Source organism: Crocuta crocuta, unplaced genomic scaffold, assembly GCF_008692635.1.
Source record: "Crocuta crocuta isolate KB4526 unplaced genomic scaffold, BGI_CrCroc_1.0 scaffold162, whole genome shotgun sequence".
Lineage (NCBI taxonomy): Eukaryota > Metazoa > Chordata > Mammalia > Carnivora > Hyaenidae > Crocuta > Crocuta crocuta.
Genome location: NW_027529433.1, coordinates 1,501,510 through 1,526,455, shown reverse-complemented (window position 1 = coordinate 1,526,455; position 24,946 = coordinate 1,501,510). Strand labels below are relative to the sequence as shown.

The window sequence follows — 24,946 nt, the reverse complement described above, 5'->3', positions numbered from 1 at the left end:
AACCCCAGGTGGAACATGTGTGATATTCCTCAGACAGTCCTGGCTACCCAAGAACAAAGGAAAGGGGTTTAAGTGTTTTCCGTGGTGATGGAGGAAACAAAGACAAATGAAAAATTAAATTCCTTTACTGCCTACAAGGCCACTGGTAAGTCCTTGAAACTGGCAGAGTGACCTCCCTCTGGGAGCTCCACTGCCTCGATGATGACACTTTGCCAGGGGCAAAAGAGAACCTTAGCTTAACTTTATCCCAACCTCAAGGATCCTGTAAGTCCACTTCGTCCATCTCAACTGCCCCAAAGTATATGCTGCAATCATACTCCAAGTTTATGGCCCCCTTATATACATCTAAAGGGTCTCATGACCGACGTTTTATTAAATGATAATAAATGGCATTTCCCTAGCAATGGTTAGCCCCTCAAGGTTCTGGAAACCTTGCTTCCAAAATTCCTTAGAGACGTGATTCTATCCCTGACCCCCTCCCAGCCCATATATATATATATATACACACACACACATAGGCATTATATATATAATGAGTGCCCCTCTTCCTGGCCATGGGTCCTGTCCCTGTGCTTTAATAAAATCACCTTTTTGCACCAAAGGCATCTTCAAGAATTCTTTCTTGGGCATCAGCTCTGGACTCCATGAACTTCTTATCATCCCAAAACTTCATCAGGTAAAGGCATCGAATACTTCTGGTTTAGATTAATTAGTTTTGAGACAGAAGAATGAAACATTTCGCTTCTCTTTAGGTTTAGTATTTTAATATCTAAAGAAATAGCATATATGATAATAGTGAACTCATTTTTATTGAGCTCAGTCTTTTCTTTTTAATTATTTGCTAATGTTAGTTTTAACATTGTGCAGATCAAGGGATCATTGTTTCTAGACTTCCATACTTGGTTACCTAAAGACAAAGCAGTTAACTAGCTAATGGGCCAATGAAAAATTTTCAGGTCTTTTAAGAATTGAATGAGATTTATTGAAATAGTCCTAGTCAGCAACAAGAACAATATGAGTTAACAAGTAATGAATAGATAGTTCTCTTTTAAATGGTACCCAATAAGCCAGTCTGACCAAATTGCATGGAACTTTGTTCAGCTCACCCACAAAACATAGACTTGTTGACAGCATTGAAGTAAAACAGAAAAATGAATCTATAAGAGCAATAAAGCAGCATTACATTTTGAATTTAATTTAATTTAGATTTAAGTAGGGACTTGAACTGGCCTGAACCATGACCAAAAACTAGACAACACCATACTAATTCGTAGGTCTTCTTTCCCTCAACAAAAGGAAAATAAAAAGCTATCTGAGGAGTGGTTCAAACTGCAACCTACCTAGATTTATATTTTCTTAGATCACTCTTTGGAAAAACACCAAAAAAACAAGAAAAACCTAAATAATTTGTCAGCCAAACCGCAGTATGTTATTTAATTGGAAAAAAAAAAAAAAGAGTATAGTTTCCCAAAGAAAGAGTAGATACAGCTTGTCCTCTATTTCATGGTAGTGTAATAAATTTAAAAAGTATTTTAATTGCTACCAATATTTAATTACTTTAAAAACAGTGATTGCTTGTATATATTGAGTAGTTTCAGTTAAGATGAAATGTATTTAAGGGATAGAGGTATAATTATTAATTGATAGAGTATTATAGCTTACTATGTATGTTTCTTAATCAGAAATAATTAGTATATATTTAAATATTATTTCTGTATATTCTTTTTCTATAAGTGGAATGACATTTCTAGATATAGAAGCCTTTAATTTAAAATGACTGAAAACCACATCAAATTAATGATTAGCAAAAATGTAGTAAATATCTAATGTTTTGCATTGTGTATGTTGGACTATGCCTCTTGTTCAGAAAGTAGTGTGTAGCTCTTTTAAAGTGAATAACAGTAATCATAAACAAGATAATTCTATCAGCACAAGTCAGTCTTACTCTGCATATGTTAATTTAGCACAGTATTGCACTTAATAAATTATCATTAATCTTAAATACATTTTCACATGTGCATATTTAAGTTTTTTCATGTTTGCTTCTTGGTTTTTCTGTAGGGCTAAGGTATAAGACACTCATTTCAAATCTAAGAAGCCGCATAATCAGTCTTTTGAAGCCCACTGCAATCAATATCTATGCAAATGGGATAGTTATGGAATTTACACTGCTTTGTCAATCAATCACTAGTCAAGTCCCCACCCTACACTCAATATGCTCGTAGATTTTTTTCTTTTTAAGGAGAAAACTTTTTTCCTTTTAAAGGAAGAGACTTCCTTTTATTTGTTATAAAAATGAGTGTTACAGTTTTTACTGCTTCTCCTTCTTGACACTTACCTGCCAACACAGTGAGACAGCCCATGCTGCCAGTCTCTTTCTACAGGTGGTGGTCAGGTTCCAGGCTTCCTGAGTGCACTTGTGGCCTCCTATGGCCCTGTCTTTGAGCCTGAGTTCTTGAAAGAAGGAACGGATCTTGGGGACTCAGAGCTGGTTGTACCAACATTGTGTTGATCATGTGCCACTTGTCCACTGGCAGAGAAGTCTTTAGGGGATCATTGAAGGGCTCTTACTTTTGCCTTGATCATGTCAAGTCCTTGCCAAGCACTTGGTGGGGACATAGAACTCTTGCTAACTAAGTGAGCAGAAGATAGAAGCTGCGAAGGATAGTTAATTAGGTGGAATTCCAAAGTTGGGGTTCAAGGTTTGTTTGCATTGCATGGAGTAATGGACTATAAGAAGAAATTTAATAAGGAAGAGTCTGAAGTTTTACACTTAAAGAGAAAAAACAAATTACTAAACATGTACAAAATAGGGAAAGTGTGGTTTAAGGGTACTTGCTGTGGAAAACAAAACAAAATAAAAACTAGATCTTTTTTGGCTACTAGAGCCACGATATGAATCTTTAGTCTTGAGGACTGCTGAAGAAACTAATTCACAAGGCTGTCTTGTAAAGACAACAAAGAAAGTTAATAATCTCTCTGTTTCCTACTCATTGTTTTCTCTGTTAATAATCCCTCTGTTTTCTACTGTCAACTCACATCTGGTGGATGTGTTGAGTTCTATTCTGAAACTTTTAAGAATGAGTCTGAAAAGCTACTTATATAGAAGAGGGTAACCTAGATGATGAAGAAGCTGAAAGTGTTTAAGTTTAAAATAGGGAAGATGTAGGTAGAACGTGATGTTGCTCTTCAAATATTGAAAACATATCTGCAGACTCAGTGTGTGAGGTAGGAATTAGTTCCTAGCTAAGTTCTGGGTTACAGGCATACTCATAGGGTTATTCTCTTGTGTAAATGAAGTCTGGGGATGGATAGTCCAGGGCTAGAGAAACAGCTCCACAAAGTCATTGCGGACTATGACTCTGATATCCTCACTGAATGAATATTTCCGTCTGCAAGATCACCTCATGGTAAGTCACTGGAACTCCTGAAGTTACATGCCTGTTCCAGGTAACAAGAAGAGGAGAGCGTGGTATGGGGGAGAGACACACCTTCTCCCTTTGAGGAAACCTTCTCAGAATTTGCACAGACATTTCCACTGACATTTTTTTGGCCACAACTTAGTCTTATGGCCACATCTGGCTGCCATGGAGGCATAATAAAAGCAGTAGGTAGATGCTTAAAAAGGACAAATTTTACTAAATAAAGAGAAGAATTTCCTAAGAATTTTATGTGCCCCAAATTGAATGAGTTTTTTTTAAAGATATCGATGTAACTCTTGCTGAACTTCCTAAAGCAACTAGAAAATTGCCTATCAGGGATGTTTTAGAAGGAGACATGATAGGTACAGTTCCTTCTGATGTGATGTACTAAGATTATTTCATATTTCAATACATGTGTGCATAGGTCATACTGAGTTTTAGACTGATTAGCTTTTCTTTTTTTTTTTTTAATGTTTTTATTTATTTCTAGGAGAGAGAGAGAGAGACAGCATGAGCAGGGGAGGGTCAGAGAGAGAGGAGACACAGACTCTGAAATAGGCTCCAGGCTCTGAGCTGGCAGTCAGCACAGAGCCCAACGCGGGGCTCGAACCCACAAACCGCGAGATCATGACCTAAGCGAAAGTCGGACGCTTAACCGACTAAGCCACCCAGGTGCCCCTGATTAGCTTTTCTTATAAGAGATTTTGATAAAATTAGATTTTTACTTACTACATCTCAATAATGACAAATATTCCTTAAAGTAAATGCTACACAAGTCTTGTGTTCATGTTTTTCAGGAGCCAGCATTTTCTTTAACGGAAGAAATACTAGTGAAATAGTATTCTGTGGACATGTGACTCCACACACTTAGCAATCTGAGACTTGAAGCTTTATGCCTTATGAATTTTCTTATTGATTCATTTGCTACAGGAAGTATTAATCCAATTGATTAAACCAGATTTCATTCAATATAGCTATAGGACAGATATGTTTCAAGATTTGTGACACATGAAATGTATAGCATCAGTCATTTTGTAGTAGATTTTTATTTTCCTTTGGTATTTGGATTATGTGAATTTCTTTAGAAATTATTAAGATATTAATGTGGTAGGTATTTTGGACCTATATTAACAATTCTATAAGTAAGAGATCGAACATAATAAAGTGAGTTATGTTATTATGAGTTTTGTAATTTTAAACTATACTATCCTGTCTGCACCATAAGACTGTGGTAGGTAGACTGAAAACGCTCTACTACTGCACCTCGGCCTGTGCTCATTCTTGCTGACACAGATAATACTGAAAAGTTAGACACCATAGTTACTGGATGCCTACTCTGTTAGAAACAGAAGGAGAAAATCTATTGGTTGCCAAATTAGAAAAATGTCATATAAAAAAGAAACGCTGGGTCTCCTCTCCTCTTTTGTCCCCCTGTGTGTGCACCTAATCTCAGCTGGTCCGCCTGAGACTCCTGCCCCCCGATCCCCGAGTGCAAACGTCCCCCAAGCATGGTTCCACTTCTGCTCCATCAAGATGAAAGAAGCTATTATGAACCAGGCGAAACTGGCCAAACTGCAAGCACAAGTGCGCCTTGGTGGGAAAGGAACTGCTCACTTGAAAGAAGAACGTGGTTCACAGAATGGTTATAGCAGATGATTTGAAAAAAAAAAAAATTCGGTTCTCCTTACAGAAGTTGGAGGTAAACACTATCTCTGGTATTGAAGAAGTGAGTGTGTTCACAAACCAAGACACAGGGGTCCACTTTAAGAACCCTAACGTTCAGGCATCCCTGGCTCTGAACACTGACCATCACAGTCCATGCTGAGACAAAGCAGCTGACAGAAATGCTACCCAGTCTCTTAAACCAGCCTGGCAGACGGTCTGACTAGTTTAAGAAGACTGGCTGAGGCTCTGCCCACAGTCTGTGGATGGAAAGGCACCACTTGCTACCGGAGAGGAAGATGGTGATGATGACCTTCCAGATCTTGTGGAGAACTGAGATGAAGCTTCCAAGAATGAAGCAAACTGATTAGAGTCAACTTCTAAAGAAGATAAAACTTGAAGGAGTTACTAGGGGCTGCTATTTTGTATTATGACAGCTTTTTTTAAAAAAGGATCTGGTAAACTCTAGATCTCGAATATTTTCAAGCCCAAGCCCCTCGGACAGTGCAGCTCTTTTCAGTCTTTGCTTATACACAATTTATTCTTTGCAGCTAGTGAAGCTGAACAAGACTGGGAATAAAGTTTGAAACGAGGTTAATAAAGTTCTCTGACAAGAAAGAAAGAAAGAAAGAAAGAAAGAAAGAAAAGAAAAGAAAAAACAAAGAGAAAAAGAAAGAAACTTTGTTTTCAAGATAAATCAAATATTATTAACAATACTATGGTAGGCATTGTTAGATTGTGTTCTTTTAGAGACTTGAATGAATTTTCCAGAATATAAAATCACTGACCACACTTCGCCTATCTATACACATTTTCAAGGCATGGTTTTGATTATTTATATGTCTCTATATCTCTATCTATCCATTTTAGTTACAGTGAATAATTTTGGAAAGCACTTTGCTTCTACTTGGAGTTTGTATGGTGCAAGGCATTAAAAGACAGGGTTATGGGGAGCTCTTAGGTAGACCGTCCTTCCCCGCAGTGTGTAACTGATGCCCTTTCCTGATATGCGTTAGACAGTGTACAGCTCAGCTCTGCTGCAGGGAAGCAACTGCTGAATCCCAGCTGTTTGGTCTTCCTCTTTCTTGGCTTCTACGCCTTATCTCACACCCAGTGTGAAACTTTTTATTTGAGGTATCCTAATTTGATCCTCACATGAAATCCTTAACTCATATGATAGGCACTGTGTTGAACTGACTTGAGCCATGACTTCTAAAGATCATGACTTATTTTAAAGGGAGAAAGATTAAATTAAAATGGTAGGATTGATTACTTTTGTCTCTTTCCTTCTTTCTTCCCAACTCCTCGCCAAGAAAAAAAGACAGAGCTTTTCTACCCCTTGCTTTTTCTAAAACCTTGAACAAATAACTCATCAGACCTCAAGTTCTTTATCTGCAGACAAGGATAATAATATCTATTATGTAAGAATTATGGCAATTAAATTCAATAAACATCTTCTGAGCTCTTTCTGTATCCTTGGTCTAGTAAATGGTAACATAATTTCTTTTGAAGCTTTTAGCACAGTGTCTGGTACATAGAGATCAACGAGTATGATTCCCTTTGCATTCTAAAATGAGGTCCTAATATAACAGGGACCCATTGAGTCCATAGTTCCAGCCCTTCTTCCATCGACCTCTGTTTCTCTATCTCATGCTGTGTTTAGGGGATTGGGATTGAGTCTTAACATAGATGTGCCTGCCCCTTTCTTTTTCTTTTTCTACCACATATCTGCTGTTTGTTAATAGGTCCATTCCTCAGCTTGCCTCCCTTGTCCTGCTTCCCTCCTGATAAAGACTCACCTTTCTTTTAGAAATCCATACTAACTTACACTGTATACATGTATGTATGCCTGGGGTGGGCTTCACTGACTCTCCAATTATTTCTACCCTCAGGTTTTGATTTGTTTTGTTTAAAGCTCAATGAGTGTTCATCACAAAGTGATCACACCCATGTATTCAATACCCAGATAAAGAAACAGAACACAGGACACTTTCAGTCACTACTTGCTGTCTAATGATTACACTAATCTGACTTCTACACTTAGACTCATTTTGCCTCTTTTGTTTGTTTTCCTAAGATTTTATTTTTACGAGTCTCTAACCCAACATGGGGCCTAAACTTATAACTCTGAGATCAAGAGCCACATGCTCCACTGACCGAGCCATCCAAGCAGCCTTGACTCTTTTTTTTAACCATATATAAATACCACATACTACATATTCTTTTGTATCTTTCTTATTTTGCTCAACAGCATGGTTTCACATAATACTAAAATATTTTCCATTGGTTTCAGATCAGTCTTTGATAGATTTACAAAATATCAGCATAAAAAATTAGGGGTGCCTGGGTGGCCCAGTTGGTTGAGCGTCCAACTTCAGCTCAGGTCATGATCTCGTGGTCTGTGAGTTTGAACCCTGCATCAAGCTCTTGTGTGACAGCACAGAGCCTGGAGCCTGCTTCAGATTCTGTGTCTCCCTTTCTCTCTACCCCCTCATGCTCTGTCTCTCTCTCTCTCAAAAATAAATAAACCTTTAAAAAAATTAAATACAAGTAATCTGTTTTTCTGTATAATATTCAGGAAACTGATTTACCATTTAATTTTGCGGTCAAACTAAATCATGATGTAAATTGACCACTTACTGTTTTAGTTTTGGCTGCCATATCGAGAGTAGCCAAAGGCAATAGATAGAATAGAGTTACAATTTTAAACTAACAGTTTTTGGGGTACTGGGTGGCTCAGTTGGTAGAGCATCCAACTCTTGATCCTAGGGTCATGAGTTCAAGCCCCACATTGGGCTTGGAGCCTACCTAAAACAAAACTAATAGTTTTTTCTTAAATATCACTATTTTCTTCACTGTAAAATTTTTTTTAAGGTTTATTTATATTTTGAGAGAGTAATAGAGTGCAAGCAGAGGAGGAACAGAGAGAGAGAGGGAGACACAGAATCTGAAGCAGGTTCCAGGCTCTGACCTCTCAGCATAGAGCCCAATGTGAGACTTGAACTCATGAACTGTGAGATCATGACCTGAGCTGAAGTCAGACACTTAACCAAGTGAGCCACCCAGGCGCCGCTCTTAAATTAACTTTTAAGCAAGAGTCAAAGGAAGTATAACTCTAGAGACATGCTGGTCTTAAACGGGATAGAGAATGGGTTTTATCACTGAAGTTCTATGTGAAATTATAGTGAATCATTATCAATAAAATCTTTTGTTATTATTATTTTCCATAGGAAGAACATTTAGAATATAAAGTTATATTTGTTTATATGTGTTTTTATTTCAGAATATCTAGTATTTATTGATGTTGGTGTTTTGAAATAAATGTGACATAACAGGAGTTGATCGTTATCAGTTCATACTGCGTCATGGAGTCTAGAAAGGACTGAGTTATTGTAATGAACCCTTTATAATATCAGTGTTTGATGTCACACACTTGCGCATAATGACATCAACACAGCTGGAGCCTGATAAATGGGCTTCCTTGACATTTTCTCTACAGAAAATGCCAGTAATTTCATTCAGAAACGAAATTTTCTCTATGGAAATATTCACAAGGTGTTCAGTAGTTTACTGCACTGCTATTGGCTAATAGGATAAATGGATTACCATAAGGAATGAAAGAAGTGTAACTTTTACTGGATATTACTGTTTTCATTTTACAACAAACCACATCATATGTTTTCAGTGTTCATTCAACATTGGATATGTATTATGTTAAATGAAAATGAATCACATATTCTGATTATTTTTCTTCCACACTTCAGAATGCTTTTGAAGATATTGTCTAACTGCCAGCTAATTTACAGCTCTGAAACCTTGTTGTATCATTTCTGAATAGAACATTCAATAATTTAAAGTGAAATGAATCACCATATGATGAATTGCTGTTAAATCTTTTGGGATATAAGGGTTTCTTTGCTACAGTCATATATGTAATTGTACATTTCAGCGGGGATGCCCTCTGAACATTAGAGGACGTATTCATGAGCTGAATTTCCAAAAACAAATCTAATGATTTGACAGCCCTGCTCAGAAGACAGCAGCTCAGCATTTTAGAGCTTGCCATGCATTGGATGACAGAGTCACAGTGAGCCTGGGAATATCCTCTGTGCTCTGACCTTCTGCTTCCTCCTTTCGGCCTGGCTGCTGTGGTCCTGAGGCCCTAACATGGAAGCACCCACTTACCAACCAGTCTATCATCTCTGCAGTCCTAGTGAGGGTGGGGGTAAACGTTGTGTATCCCAGCACAAGAATGCTGTCAGTAGTATACTGTAATGGCTAAAACCCTTGTTCTTGTTCACATGGAGATTTCTTTTTTTTTTTTAATAGTTTATTGTCAAATTAGTTTCCACATAACACTCAGTGCTCATCCCCACAAGTGTCCTCCTCCATGCCCATCCCCCCCTCCCCCCACATCCATCAGTCCTCAGTTTTTGTCAGCATTCAAGAGTCTCTCATCGTTTGCTTCTCTCCCTTTCCCCCATTTCTGCCCTTCTTCTCCCCCTTGTTCCTCCGTCAAGTTCCTCCTAATGTTCCTCAGGAAACTCACATGGAGATTTCTTAAGGAAAAATAATTTCCAAGCTCTGTGAATAGCTTAAAAATACTATTTTGACATTCTCATAGCTGATTTCAATGAAATTCTTACTGCTTAAATGTTATGAATGGAATAAATATTTTTATAAATTCTTTGAAAGTAACCATAAGCAGATCTAAATATATTGACTATATTGACTATTTTTTTCTATTTGGCTTCTTCTGAGTAGACTTTTAATATTGCTGCTTTTAATATTACTGCATTTCACTTTTATGGATAATCAAGAATGTGCATGAAACCTTAATTTCCAGCACAGAAGATAATTGCTCAGTGATCATTTACTTTCTTTAAAACATAACTGAATATAAACTAGGATAGAAATGAAGAAAAAGAGCTATTTTTAAACATGGATGGCATTGAAATGGTATGTGAATCAAATGGCATATGAAAAATTCACTCACTTTTTTTTTCCCCTGCCTTATACCTGTACCTTAAAGTGGACCTAGGGGTACCTGTGTGGCTCAGTTGGTTAAGTGTCTGACTTCGGCTCAGGACATGATCTCACAGTTCTTGGGTTCGAGCCCTGCGTCGGGCTCTGTGCTGACAGCTAGCTCAGAGCCTGGAGCCTGCTTCAGATTCTGTATCTCCCTCTTTCTCACTCTCCTCTGCTCATGCTCTCTCTCTCTCTCTCTCTTAGAAATAAATAAAACATTAAAAAAATTTTTAAGTGGACCTAGAATCTAGTTCATTTGTTTAGTTACAGAATCGCAAGTAGTATCTTGCTGATCACTAGTAGTGTGAACCCTTACTTGAAAGGTTGGGAAATGGAGCCTGCCATGTTAAGTGATTTGCATTATAACAGAGGTAGCTCCAGCATCAATGCCACTCAATTACATAAATCCACCGGTGTGTCCCTCACCTATGGTGTACTATTATTCTTTGTTCAATGACAAGAGTGAGGTCTCATTTAACATGTTTTAGATTAAAGAGATTTTATAGTACACTTAAAAACAGAGAAAACACAAATTTATTAGAAAAGACCCTAGTCTTTAGCAGAGATGTCTATGCTGGTTTCGGGTTAATCTTTCTGGGACATCAGTTCTAATTCATTTTTTAAAACAGTTGACTGCCATAAGCCATATCATAGCTCTTATGCACGTATATGCCAAAACAGCCGAACTGTGGTATGTGAATAAACATTCCTTGACCCCATCCTGATTTTCTTACCACTCTTTCTATGAGCAAGCAGAAGACTATTTAAAGTAAGAAAAGTAGAGGAAAATAGAGAAGTAATAAAGGGCAATTTGAGCAGTATGTGCACTACAGTATTCGTGGGACCCTTCTCCAACTTCATGTGATAGCGTGCTGTATAGAAAAGGTTCTTTCAGCAAGTGTTTAGAAAAGTATGTTCCAAAAGATCTGCATAACATTAGTGTAACCAAGTGTTCCTCTATGTGGCTTCCTGTTTTGGAATTAAATGCCTTCAGGGTACTCAGAATAACTCTGTTTAGAAACACAGGGAGAATTTAACCTTTTATGTTCCTCATCGGTTCTTAAAAAACTATAGATTAATTAGGAAACAAAAGCTCTCATCCTACTTTGTTTCTCAATAGTTCCCGCTAAATTTAAAAATTGTTTATACATAAAGTAGGTGGTTTAGTTAAAAAAACAAAGGTATGAACAGGAATTCTGGCAGTAATTATTATCATTCACATCCTAAGATCGGTTTGGTCTCTTTTTAAACAATTTTCTTAGATCGACTTTTTTACAGATAGGGTTATTTCCAAATGAACTCAATTAAAAATTTCTACTCTGGTTATTTGTAGGAGGTATATACTCGGAGAAGATAAACTGAATGTGTGTTTACTTCTTTGTAGTGTTATTGTTTAACATTCTTAGCTTGCTACTGCAAAGCCAGTAGAGGGAGCACCAAACAATATTTTTATTTAGCTTCAAGCTTTAATAATGTATTTTTAATTTTTCACCATTTTCATTAAAAAGATATCTACACCTAATCATTTACTGATTATACATTTTCACTATATAGTGTAGTTTTAATATTCTATATGCTTCTAATTCTTCTTTGAAATTAAAAGACTTAAAGGAGTGTTATTTGTGCATTTCCATTCTACACACGTTCATTAAATGCATAATAAACTGTGTATTAGACTTGACAAGGAACAGAGTCAAAGGCGAATATGCCATAGTCTCGGTCCTTCAGGAATTTATCACCTAGTTGAAGAGAGAATTATAAAGATCCTTTTATTTACAGGGTAAAAATATGAGCCACTTATCCTGATGAAGATCAGGGAAGGTATTATTGAGAAGGTGATGTTTGAATTGGACCTTGAAGGAGAGGTTTCCTAAAATGGAAATTCTAGACTGGAGGAACAGTATAAACACAGGGTGTATTTGGGGAAAGGAAATTATAGTGTTTGCCCTGATAGAACATGGGTGATAGAGAGGATGTACTGGGAGATCAGGCCAGAAAGCTAAGGTGGGGTCAGATAAAGGAACACTGAAATCTATATAAAGAGTTTTGGTTTTTTCTTTTGGCAGAGGAGGACAAATTGCAGACCATTAAAAGGAAGCAAATGATGTATTAATAAAATAATACTTCATTCAGGGTAAAAGGTTGCCTGGAGAACTGAGAGATTAAAATTGAACATTTTTTGTGCAAGATCACATGAGATATTATAGCAGCTTAGATAATAATGGCTTTCATTTGTATTTGTATAGATACCACACATTTGTGTGTGTTCACATGTGTTTCTGTAGACATCTATGTGTATGTGCGTGTGTATATTCACACACATATAGTATATACAATACTACTGTTCCTAAGGATATATAGGAATGTATATATTGGCCAATATGTGTGTGTGTGTGTGTGTGTGTGTATATATATGTATGGTGTATATATGTGTGTGTGTGTGGTCTTTCAGAATTATCCTGTGTTTAAAGATTTGTACTAAAAATATGTTAGTGTATAAAAGGTCTCAAAGCAAATTCAGGGCAAAGCTTATACTCAAACACCAGGTCTTTTGAGTCCAGACCTCATAATGTTTTCATCATAGGGTACTGCTTTTGCTAGATGATGTCATTGTGGGCAGGAAAGATGGAATGTGTGTGAGAGACATTATGGAAGTATGAAAGGAGTGAACACAGGACAAGAAGGGTTTGAAGACAACTGCCAGGTTCTCATTCTCTGTGACCAGGAAGCCTACTGTGTTGCTACAGCCCTGGTTTGAGACGTAAGGGGAGATGCCAGTCGGCTATGGGATGAAAGATAGACAGTGGGGAGGGGCGGGTGGGTGAAAGGTAATTCAACCTCAGCATGTCAAATTCAGGATGCTGGATGGCATCTTTGTCGAGAGGTCTAGCCCAAACTTCCCATTTTAGTATTGGAGCTCAGAAGAGGAGTCAGACCTAGAGTTTAAGAGTGGATGCGATAATTCAGGGAAACTAAACGGAGAAGAGGAGGAAAGTGAGAACCACCCTCGGGGGATGCCTCTGTGTAGGCGGGCAAGGAGAGAAAGAAGCATGGGCAGAAGCCTGCAGAGACACTGACAGAGATGAGGCAGTCAGAAATATGCCCCATTCCTCACTTAACAGTGTTTGCATGGCTGCTGTGTGCAAGGCACTGTCCAGAACATAAAGAAGGGCCTGTTTGCAGAGTCCACCATTGCAGGGGACAATTGAAGATGGGACTGAGCAGAGGTCATTGGATTTGTTTACTCAGGAGATCAGACTTCCTAAATATGCACAGAACTTTAGTTGTGTCCTAAAATACAAAGGCTTAATTTTTTTTTTTTTTGAGGGTAGGGAGGGTCAGAGAGAGAGGGAGAGAGAGGGAGAGAGAATCCCAAGCAGACTCCATGTTCAGTGCAGAGCCCCATGCAGGGTTTGATCCCAAGACCCTGTGATCATGACCTGAGCCCAAATCAAGAGTCCAAGGCTTAACTGATGGAGCCACCCAGGTACCCCATAAAGTGGACTTCTACCTCACAGCTCTGTATATGAGAAGTTAAAAGATCTGAGAAGTTCTTGGCTCCAAATGTATGAACTATAATCTTGATATCCAGGTTTATTGTTTGTGGATCAAACACAATTCTATAGCTTCCAGCAGATTATTAATACCCTTATAACCTTGATTATTTATCTTTATTTTCTGTCTATTTTTAATTTGATTTTTTTATAACAGAGAGAAAAATCACTACTATCTTTGTATAATGATGTAAGTTCATTATAAAAATATTAAAATACAGCTTGAACCAGTAGCTTCCTCCTGCATAACTACAGTTGTACTTTATATATAAATAGATATCTTTAGTATATACCTATGTATGTCTTTATATATTACATATATCTTCTATATCTGATTTTTTTCTGTATACCCCCATCTACTCAGTTACAAATAGGAAGCAATGGAAACATGTAGTTCTAACATAACTGTACTTCTCAGACAGAGTGAACTTGGGATCTTCTATTATTTCTCTANAGAACTTTAGTTGTGTCCTAAAATACAAAGGCTTAATTTTTTTTTTTTTTGAGGGTAGGGAGGGTCAGAGAGAGAGGGAGAGAGAGGGAGAGAGAATCCCAAGCAGACTCCATGTTCAGTGCAGAGCCCCATGCAGGGTTTGATCCCAAGACCCTGTGATCATGACCTGAGCCCAAATCAAGAGTCCAAGGCTTAACTGATGGAGCCACCCAGGTACCCCATAAAGTGGACTTCTACCTCACAGCTCTGTATATGAGAAGTTAAAAGATCTGAGAAGTTCTTGGCTCCAAATGTATGAACTATAATCTTGATATCCAGGTTTATTGTTTGTGGATCAAACACAATTCTATAGCTTCCAGCAGATTATTAATACCCTTATAACCTTGATTATTTATCTTTATTTTCTGTCTATTTTTAATTTGATTTTTTTATAACAGAGAGAAAAATCACTACTATCTTTGTATAATGATGTAAGTTCATTATAAAAATATTAAAATACAGCTTGAACCAGTAGCTTCCTCCTGCATAACTACAATTGTACTTTATATATAAATAGATATCTTTAGTATATACCTATGTATGTCTTTATATATTACATATATCTTCTATATCTGATTTTTTTCTGTATACCCCCATCTACTCAGTTACAAATAGGAAGCAATGGAAACATGTAGTTCTAACGTGACTGTACTTCTCAGACAGAGTGAACTTGGGATCTTCTATTATTTCTCTATCTCTTTGTATAAATTAATATAGACACTGGGAAGATACAAAGAAATATCAACAATGGCTATTTTTCTGGGAGATAAGCTGGAGGAATTGGAGTACACTGTGCAGAAAACAGCATAAAAGCAAGGAGTGATTCTCAAGTGTTCAAATTACTTGTATAGGGCTCTTGCTAATATATTTTGAATTTCTCCATATATATGTGCTTCTGAGGAAATAAAGCCTTACTAGCCAATAAAAAAAAAATTAAAATACAAAGAAGAAATTCAGAAATCACCCCTCAGGTAGCCACCATAATATATTAGATAGCCAGAAATATACTTTCCTTCCCTCTCTGCTTCCTCATCCCTCCCTTCTTTCTTTCCTTCCCATTGATCTGTTGAATTCAAGCTTCATGTTGGGAATCGGCATGATTTAAAAATAAAAAACCTTAAAAAAAAGGATAACCCATTGATCTGTTGATCCTACTATGTCTGTTACTTTAAATAAAAAGGATTAAATGTATTTTCACTTAAATTTATAAAAAGGAAAGGATACTAAAAGTACTTAAAGAATTGTTGAACTTCCAAATATGTACTTCACTATAAGAGGTAGTATATATTTTGGAATATCTGTAAAGAGATTATGGATACATGAGGTTAGAGTCATGATTTTAAGATGTAATTTCTGTTTAGACTTTATATGTAATCTGTTTTGAAAGATGTGCATATATACTGTACCTTCCTGTCCTCTCCCTATTTTTGTTTGTTATACAGTATTTTTACTTATTTAAGCTTTATAATATTTACATTCTATTTTGTAATTAAGGCTTATACTTGTTTAATTCTAGTTCTGTATTTAACTGGAATATAATTGACTGGAATTCAGTACTCACTATCATTTATTTTACCTTGATGTTTTAACCCATGAATTTTAAATTTGATTTCTATTTTAGTTTCTGTGATTAAGTGGAATTATTAAAAATTTTTTAATTAGAAAAAGTCTATTAAATTAAAACAAATTATCTTGGACTGTAGCCTCTACTACAAAGCTGTAATCATCAAGACAGTATGGTATTGGCACAAAAACAGACACATAGACCAATGGAATAGAATAGAGAACCCAGAATTGGACCTGAAAGTGTATGCTCTACTAATCTTTGACAAAGCATGAAAGAGTATCCAATGGAATAAAGACAGTCTCTTTAGAAAATGGTGCTGGGAGAACTGGACAGCAATGTGCAGAAGAATGAAACTGGATCACTTTCTTCTACTATACACAAAAATAAACTCAAAATTGATGAAAACTCTCAATAATGAGACAGGAGACCATCAAAATCCTAGAGGAGAAAACAGGCAACAATCTCTTTGACCTTAGCCGCAGCAACTTCTTACTCAACATCTCCAAAGGCAAGAGAAATAGAAGCAAAAATGAACTATTGAGACCTCATCAAGATAAAAAGCTTCTGCACAGCAAAGATACAGTCAACAAAACTAAAAGGCAACTGACAGAATGGGAGAAGATATTTGCAAATGACATATTGGATAAAGGGTTAGTATCCAAAATCCATAAAGAACTTACCAAACTCAACACCCAAAAAACAAATAATCCAGTGAAGAAATGGGCAGAAGACATGAGTAGACACTGTTCCAAAGATGACATACAGATGGCCAACAGATACATGAAAAGATACTCATTACTCTCATCAAGGAAATAGAAATCAAACCCACAGTGAGATATCACTTCGCACAGGTCAGAGTGGCTAAAATGAACAACTCAGGCAACAACAGATGTTGGAGAAATGAGAACCCTGTTTTACCATTGGTAGGAATGCAAACTCGTGCAGCCACTCTGGAAAACAGGGCGGAGGTTCCTCCGAAAATTAAAAATAGAACTACCCTATGACCCCACAACAGTACTACTAGAAATTTACCCAAGGGATATAGGAGTTTTGATTCATAGGGGCACATGTACACCAATGTTTATAGCAGTGATACCAAAATAGCCAAATTATGGGAAGAGCCCAAATGCCCATCAAATGATGAATGGATAAAGAAGATGTGCTTTATATATACAATGGGATAATACTTGGCAATGAGAAAGAATAAAATCTTCCATTTGTAACAATGTGGATGGAACTGAAGGCTTTTATGCTAAGTGAAATAAGTCTGTAGAGAAAGATATTGTATGTTTTCACTTATATGTGGACGTTGAGAAACTTAACAGAAGATCATGTGGGAAGGGAAGGGGAAAAAATAGTTTGAAACAGAGAAGAAGGCAAACCATAAGAGAATCTTAAATACAGAGAACAAACTGAGAGTTGGGGGGAGATGGGGAGAGGAGAAAATGGGTGAGAGGTATTGAGGAGAGCACTTGGGATGAGCAGTGGGTGCTGTATGTAAGTGATGAATCATGGGAATCTACTCCTGAAGCCAAGAGCACACTATATACACTGTATGTTAGCTAACTTGACAATAAATTATATAAAAAATTTAATTATTTATTTTTGAAAGAGAGAGAGAGACAGAGAGAGAGACAGAGAGAGAGGGAGACAGAATCCCAAGCAGGCTCCGCACTGTCATTGTAGAACCTGACATGCGGCTGAAACCCATGAACTGTGAAATCATGACCTGGGCCAAAATCAAGACTTGGAACACTCAACCAACTGTGCCGCCCTTTTAAGTAGAATTCTTTATGAAGGTCTCAGTGGTGGATGTTTCATTTTGAGAATGCCTTTTGTTGTGTTTTTCCTGTGCAGTCATTTTGGTTAAGCAGACTGCTCTTGAGACATAATTTCTTTTCTTCAGAACTCTGAAAACACTCGTCACTTGTTCTCTGTTGTTGAAAGTTGCTGCGGAGAAATCTGATGCTGGCTTAATTGTTCTTGGTTTTGTGCATGATTCTCATTGTTACTTTTCTTCTCTTTTCTCTTTCCCTTTAAAAGTATTTTTGTTATCTTCTATTCAGTGTTAATGTTATAAGCATGTGAAAACTGAATTAAATTGAACCTTTATTTCACAGTATGCCTGAGAGTAAAGTCCCAAATGGACTGACTAGTAACAATTTTTTAATGAACCCATATAACTAGGAGATGAAAACACTGGTGACACTGTAATTTTTCTAAGTATTTTTTTTTGCATCAAAAAGAGAAAAAAAACAGAAAAGAAAAACCAATACCAAAATATGAATAATGTTAAAGGAAAATTGTAGCAGGTAAAATATTCCCAACAAATAATAGATGACAGATATTTGCTGAATGCGTATGTGTGTTTTGTTCAAGATAAAAATCAACATCACAAAAGGTAAGCGTGTAAAGGGTGTGTAGGGTATTTTACAAGTAGAGTAATTCGAGAGATGAGAAGGCTTCTGATCATTTTATGTAGGCATAAAGTGAAATTTTAAGAAATAAGAAAGAAATTTTCCTGTTTGGAACACAAGATTTTTCATGAGTAGTTACTTATATTGGATTAAATAAACTTGAACATCTCTCAAGCTGTGAAATTCCATGGGTCTAAGATGGAATGTCTTATCCTTGCTGTTAGATTGTTTTCCCCTTGGCAAATCCCAGAAAGATGTCTTACACATCTTTCTACTCTTCATGGTACATAGCTCAGAACGTTGCGTGTACAGGTCCTGAAGTGAATATTTACTGAATAATAAGTGTAATGAGTTTTCTGAAATTAATGTTAACCATTATTTTATGAAACCTATTTGTGAGGTTTTAGAATCTTTTGTATAGATACTTTAATGATCATAGTAGATTATTATATATTTTAAAGTAAATTTTGATACTTAGTCTTATATGTAGCATTTTGATTAATACATTTTATTACTTAAATTGAAAGATTTATTCTGTTTTAGCATAAGTGTATACCTAAGTCTCATTTTGCAAAAGTCAGTCTTTGTTCATTTTACCAGATGATCATTTACAGAATTGTATTTTCAGACCCTGCCTGATTCCTTTTGAATTGCAAAGAATTTTGTTTACTATGTACATGGTTTGTTGGACACTAATGCTTTATTATTAAAAAAATGTTGAAAATGGTTTTCATGTCAAATGATAAAACTGGCATGAAAATTTGCATTTGCATATATGTTTAAAGGTTAGTGATGATCATTTTTGTTATTTTATTGATGTATATAGGGAAACTGAAGGTTCTTTTAAATGAAGGGGCATATTCATAGAATGATTTTACAGGCTATTTAACAGCAAACTTTCTTTGGAGAACCATATGTATAAGTGGTTAGTGATATTAAAATTGGTACCAGCCTTGGGATATCAAATGCATTTATTTTTAACTTTTATGCAGATATAGTTATTAAAATGTACATTTCAAGTACATTCCAAGTGTCTTTCAAAGTAATTTTGAGTGATTTCCGTTTGAGAAGTAAGGAGTTGGGTTAGTTATTAACCCAAATATAGTAATACAGTTTATTTTATTGATCTATGATTTTTAAAATTAGGAGTGAGAAAAGTCACAGACGGGGTTTGTTGACATATTGCAATCCATATGTGTGCTTTTCTGATAAGGAAGGTATAGCATATACCATCCCTCCAGAACATTTAGCACCAGATTTATGATTTTTCTAATTTGGTTTGTAGCTTGCCAAAGAGCATGTGAGTGCATATTTGATCAGAAGCATATTTTGCCTTGAATCAGATGAAGAATACTTAATGAGTCAGTGCCAAGAAGCATTGCAGAGAAGATGCCGACTAGCAGACTAAAAAGGCTTTAAAATGCCTTAATGTGAAATATAATAGAGATAAAGTAATATTACATAAAAAGTAAAGTTTTTTTTTCAGTTTTTCATGCCCATTCCCTTAATCAAATTCTCCACCATAACTATCGAGAATGATACTTTACATTTATGGGATGCATTTTGCATTTTTACTGGGGTGGAGACTTACTTCCAAGTGTATTGTACTCTCTTAGGGGGCTGAGAAAGACTGGTCATACCTTAGAGGTGCCAATAGTTCAGCTGTCTCTAGCAAGTCTCTCTCTTATAGTGAATGCTAGAGATTACCAATTAAAATCTTGTTTTTCTTTTTGCATGTTTAATAGGAAAAAAAAGTATCTCTATGTTTTGCACTGTATTTCTTGACTTATCAGTGAAGTTAGAAAATTTTTCTGTTTTTTTAGCCATTTGTATTTCTTGCTTTATAAATTGCCTGTTCTTGTTCTTCATTTTGCTACTAAGGTACTCACTTCTGGCTGGCTTGAGATTCCTTTATTTGCTAAGGATGATAGCACTTTGTTGTGTACGTCACAATTTTGCCTAGGTTTTGTATTTTAACTTGGTTTACAATGTTTTTTTGGCATAGGTAATTAAAAAAAATTTAATGTTTACTTTATTTTTGGGAGAAAGACACAGAGTGTGAGCAGGGGAGGGGCGGAGAAAGAGGGAGACACAGACTATGAAGCAGGCTCCAGGCTCTGAGCTGTCAGCACAGAGCCTGACACGGGGCTGAAAATCACAAACTGTGAGATCATGACCTGAGCTGAAGTTGGAGGCTTAACTGACTGAGCCACTGAGGCACCCCTGGCATAGATAATTTAAAAAGTAATTATAGTAAAATCTAGTAATCTTTTTAGTCTATGATTTCTATCTTTGTTAAGATCAGAAAGACCTGTACCAGCCCTACATTATATGAAATTTTCTTTTGGGACTGTGATGTAGGAGGGAAAAATCAAGCAAAGCTTTTATATTCCTTAGTTTAAGTAAGTTGTAAGAGATTACCTGTGTTAGACGGTGTGATTTTTATGTATAATACGTAATGTACATATATCCTATGTATGTACATATATATGACCAGCCATTTTACCTCAGCCTGGGGATTTGGGGATGGCTTTTCCCAAATAAAATGCCTTTCAGCATTCTGCTTTCCTCGTGTCTACTTTTTCACTGTGGAAGAAGTGGAGAAAGGAGAGGAATATAACATGTTTCCAATGACACTCTCTTTTCTCTACCTTGGAGAACACTTTTATTACTGAAATTACATCATACATAATTATTAGGTTTCCAGGCTAGTCCACAATATCAATAATAGTTTTTTCCTACTGTTCATTATTATAAGATGATTTGTTTAAAGTTTATTTATTTATTTTGAGAGAGAGAGAGAGAGAGAGAAGGAGAGTGCACAAGGGAATGGGGTAAGGGCAGAGAGAGAGAGAGAGAGAGGGAGAGAGAGAGGGAGAGAGAAAGAATTCCAAGTAGGCTTCATGCTGTCAGTGCAAAGCCCCACATGGGGCTCAATCCCAATGAACTGCAAGATCATGACCTGACTAGAAATCAAGAATCAGACACTTAACCGTCTGTGCCACCTAGGTTCCCCAACAATGTTTTGAGTTAATTGAGATTTTAAGAGTAGCCTGGGAACCTGAACAAAATAATTTAAAGTTTAAGACAATTACAAGTAAACTTTCGAGACATAGCCTAATTGTAGGTTGTTTTGTGCTGGTCTGTCTTTTTGAGAAGTCACATCTAAGTCCCTTGGACCAGAAATGGTCTAATTGATCTTAGATGGCTCTAATGAGCCCTTAGTAATCCTGTGCATTCAGTTTATATTGAGACTTATTTGATATGATCTGTGAAGTGAAAGTCTGACTGGTGCATAGGCATGTCTTCTCTTTAGATACTAGTGCAGCATAACCCAACAGAATTTCCTGCAGTGATATAAAATGTATATTCTATGACTGTTCACTCACTAATGGGGGAAATATTCTATACCTTGGTCATTCAGTATGGTAGCCACTAGCCACATGTGGCTACTGAGCACTTGAAATGTGGCTAATATGACTGAGAACTGAATTTTTAATATTACATAATTTTAGTTGATTTAAGTAACCACAGGTAGCTAGTGCTATTATACTGAAAAGCATAAGTCTAGAGGTTTTTGATGAGTGAGTCCACAATTTCATACCAAATCACAGATTTAACAAGTCAAGTTAATGCCCATTAGAGACTTTCTCCCTTATTATCTGCCTTATTATCTAATTTTTTGAGGAACATCCATACTGTTTTCACAGAGTCGGTACCAGTTTACATTCCTACCAATAATATACAAGGGTTCCTTTTTTCTCCACATCCTCACCAACACTTGTGTTTCCTGTCTTTTTTATTTTAGCCATTCTGATAGGTGTAAGGTGGTATTTCATTGTGGTTTTGATTTCCCTGATGATTAGTGATGTTGAATACCTTTTCATGTGTCTATTGGCCATCTTTGGAAAAATGTCTATTCAGGTTCTCTGCCCATTTTTTAATTGAATTGTTTGAATTTTTGATGTTCAATCTAGGAAATTTATTTTTTTTTTCATTGTCTCATTTAAATTCTAGTTAGTTAACAAACAGTGCAATATTGGTTTCAGGACTAGAATTCAGTGATTCATCATTTATAACACCCAGTGCTCATCATAAAAAGTACCTTCCTAATACCAATGACTCATCTAGCCCATCCCTACCCTCCTCCCTCCATCAACCCTCAGTTTGTCCTCTGTCTTTAATAAAGAGTCTCTAGGGACGCCTGGGTGGCTCAGTTGATTTGGTGTCCGACTTGGGCTCAGGTCATGATCTCACGTCTCATGGGTTTGAGCCCCACATCTGGCTCTGTGCTGACAGTTCAAGCCTGAAGCCTGCTTCGGATTCTGTCTCCATCTCTCTCTGCCCTTCCCCCATTCATGCTCTGTCTCTCTTTCAAAAATAAATAAACATTAAAACAAGTTTTAAAGTCTCTATGGTTTGTTTCCCTGTCTCTTTTTTCTCCCACACTTCCCCAATGTTTATTGGTTTTGTTTCTTTTTTAAAAAATAGTTTTAATGTTTATTCATTTTTGAGAGACAGAAACAGAACATGAGTGGAGGAGGGGCAGACCTAGAGGGAGACACAGAATGCGAAGCAGGTTCCAGGCTCTGAGCTGTCAGCACAGAGCTGCCATGGGGCTCAAACTTTTTGATGGCTAAGTAATATCCCATTGTGTGTGTGTGTGTGTGTGTGTGTGTGTACCTCATCTTCCTCATCTTCTTTATCCATTTATCAGTCAGTGTACACTTGAGCTCTTTCCATAGTTTGGCTATTGTTGATAATGCTGCTATAAACATTGGAGTGCATGTATCCTTTTGAATCTATATTTTTATATCCTTTGGGTAAATGTACACAGTACAATTGTACACAGTACAATTGCTGTGTGGTAGGGTGGTTCTATTTTAGCTTCTTGAGGAACCTCCATACTGTTCTTCAGAGTGACTTTACCAGTTTGCATTCTCACCAACAGTACAAGAGGGCTCCCCTTCTCCACATCCTTGCTAACACCTGTTTTTTCCTTGCGTTGTTTTTAGGCTTTCTGAAAGGTGTTAGCTGGTATCTCATCGTTTTGATTTGTATTTCTCTGATGATAAGTGATGTTGAGCATTTTTTCATGTGTCTATTAGTCATCTCTATGTCTTCTTTGCAAAAATGTCTACTCATGTCTTCTGCTTATTTCTGTCTTCACTAGATTATATGTATTTTGGGGGTTGTTGAATTTGATAAAATTATTTACAGATTTTGGATACTAACCCTTTGTCAGATACGTCATTTGCAAATATCTTCTCTCATTCCATAGGCTGCCTTTTAGTTTTGTTGTCAATTTAGGAAATTTAAACATGGCTTGGGCATAGGGTGATTTTATGGAATTTGTGTTAACTTCATTTGGTGTGATAATAGCAATGGATTTGTGTTATTAATATACAGAAATGAAGTTTCAGATAAACAGTGAGACCTAGAGTTTGTTTTAGGGGAAAAGGACATTGGTGGAGGAGTGGATGAGACAAGATTGGCCAATGTTCATAGCTTTAGAGCTGGCTCAAGGACATTTTAGTGGTTTTATACTTCTGTACGTGATAAAAAGTTTTCATAGTAAATAATATTGAATAGGGAGAGCTCCTTGTATGTCATATAGTTCAACCTTTTGTCCAAGTTCATTCCCTAAGCCATTAAAGGCGGATTTAAGTTTCAAATCTGTCCTTCAGCTCTGAGTTCTCTTGATTTTCTGACATTGCACTATCATATTTTAGATATGTGGCTCTCCATGCCACCGGTTCCATGACCCTTGACAAGTTATCTTGCACATTTCCCTCTTAGGTGTATAAGGTCATATTTACTAGTAGAGCAGGCACATAGATCAGCAGAGGGTAGAGTCTGTCATGGCAAATTGGATCAGGTTGGGATGTTATAGGATCCAGATCTGAAGGCCATGTACAGATAGTAGCTTGGGAGCGAAATCAGAGGAACTGTAGCAGTTGCAGAACCAAGAGAGGAATAAGCAAGGTCAGACTACCTCAGAGATTTGAAATGGGTACAAGGTGGGACCAGGCAAAAGACTGAGAGCATAATTTATGTGAAAAGTAAGGGTGCTGACTGATAATTCTTGCTGGTACATGGCTATATAGTTTAAAGGCAGGTTCGCTAACTTGGCATATAGCCAGATTGATATTCTTCATTCTGAAATGTCTGTTCCACTCTACCTGATAGTCTCTATTTATTTAATATAAAATAATTGTAGTAATATGGAATCTATCTAGAAGGGACTGTTGAATTTATCTAATCCAACCCATTTATTTCTAAGTATTATCAAATTCATATTTCATTTCTAAAGGGTAGTTGGCACTGAATTATGTGCTGTAAAGATGATAAAATTTCAGTTGTGTATGTTCACAACAAGATTTTGAGATAAGCAGATAATTGTTATGATTATTCAAGTGATGCAGATATTTGGTTAAATTGGTTATTGGTTAAAGTAGAGAAGAAAGTTTTATTTATTTATAAAATAAAATTTATTTTATGAAATATAATTTATGACATGTATTTACACTTATGCTTCTAATCTCAAGGCTAATGGTAAGCAAGGATTATCTGTTATCAGTAAATGAATAGCCACATAGTATACATTTTACATGTATATTGCAAGTGTTTGTGTTTTATATTTCATGCCAGGAATGGCTTCAGCAACTAAGCCATTAATGCTTAGGAATAACCAGTGAATGGAATGCGTTATACCATCGCCTCACTAGGATATAACTATTTAAAAGCAAAGCAAAACAAGATATTATTGAACAGCAGCATATTGACATTGTGATAATTTTCTA

At 36.4% G+C, this 24,946-nt stretch overlaps 1 protein-coding gene and 1 pseudogene across 4 annotated transcripts in view; both read left to right on the top strand.

Annotated features, from left to right (window-relative positions):
- The window catches only part of ATG10 (autophagy related 10), a 247,464-nt gene that overhangs the window by 97,798 nt on the left and 124,720 nt on the right, over positions 1–24,946 (top strand). The window lies entirely within an intron of this gene.
- On the top strand, positions 4,956–5,451 carry LOC144228016 (transcription factor BTF3 pseudogene; annotated as a pseudogene).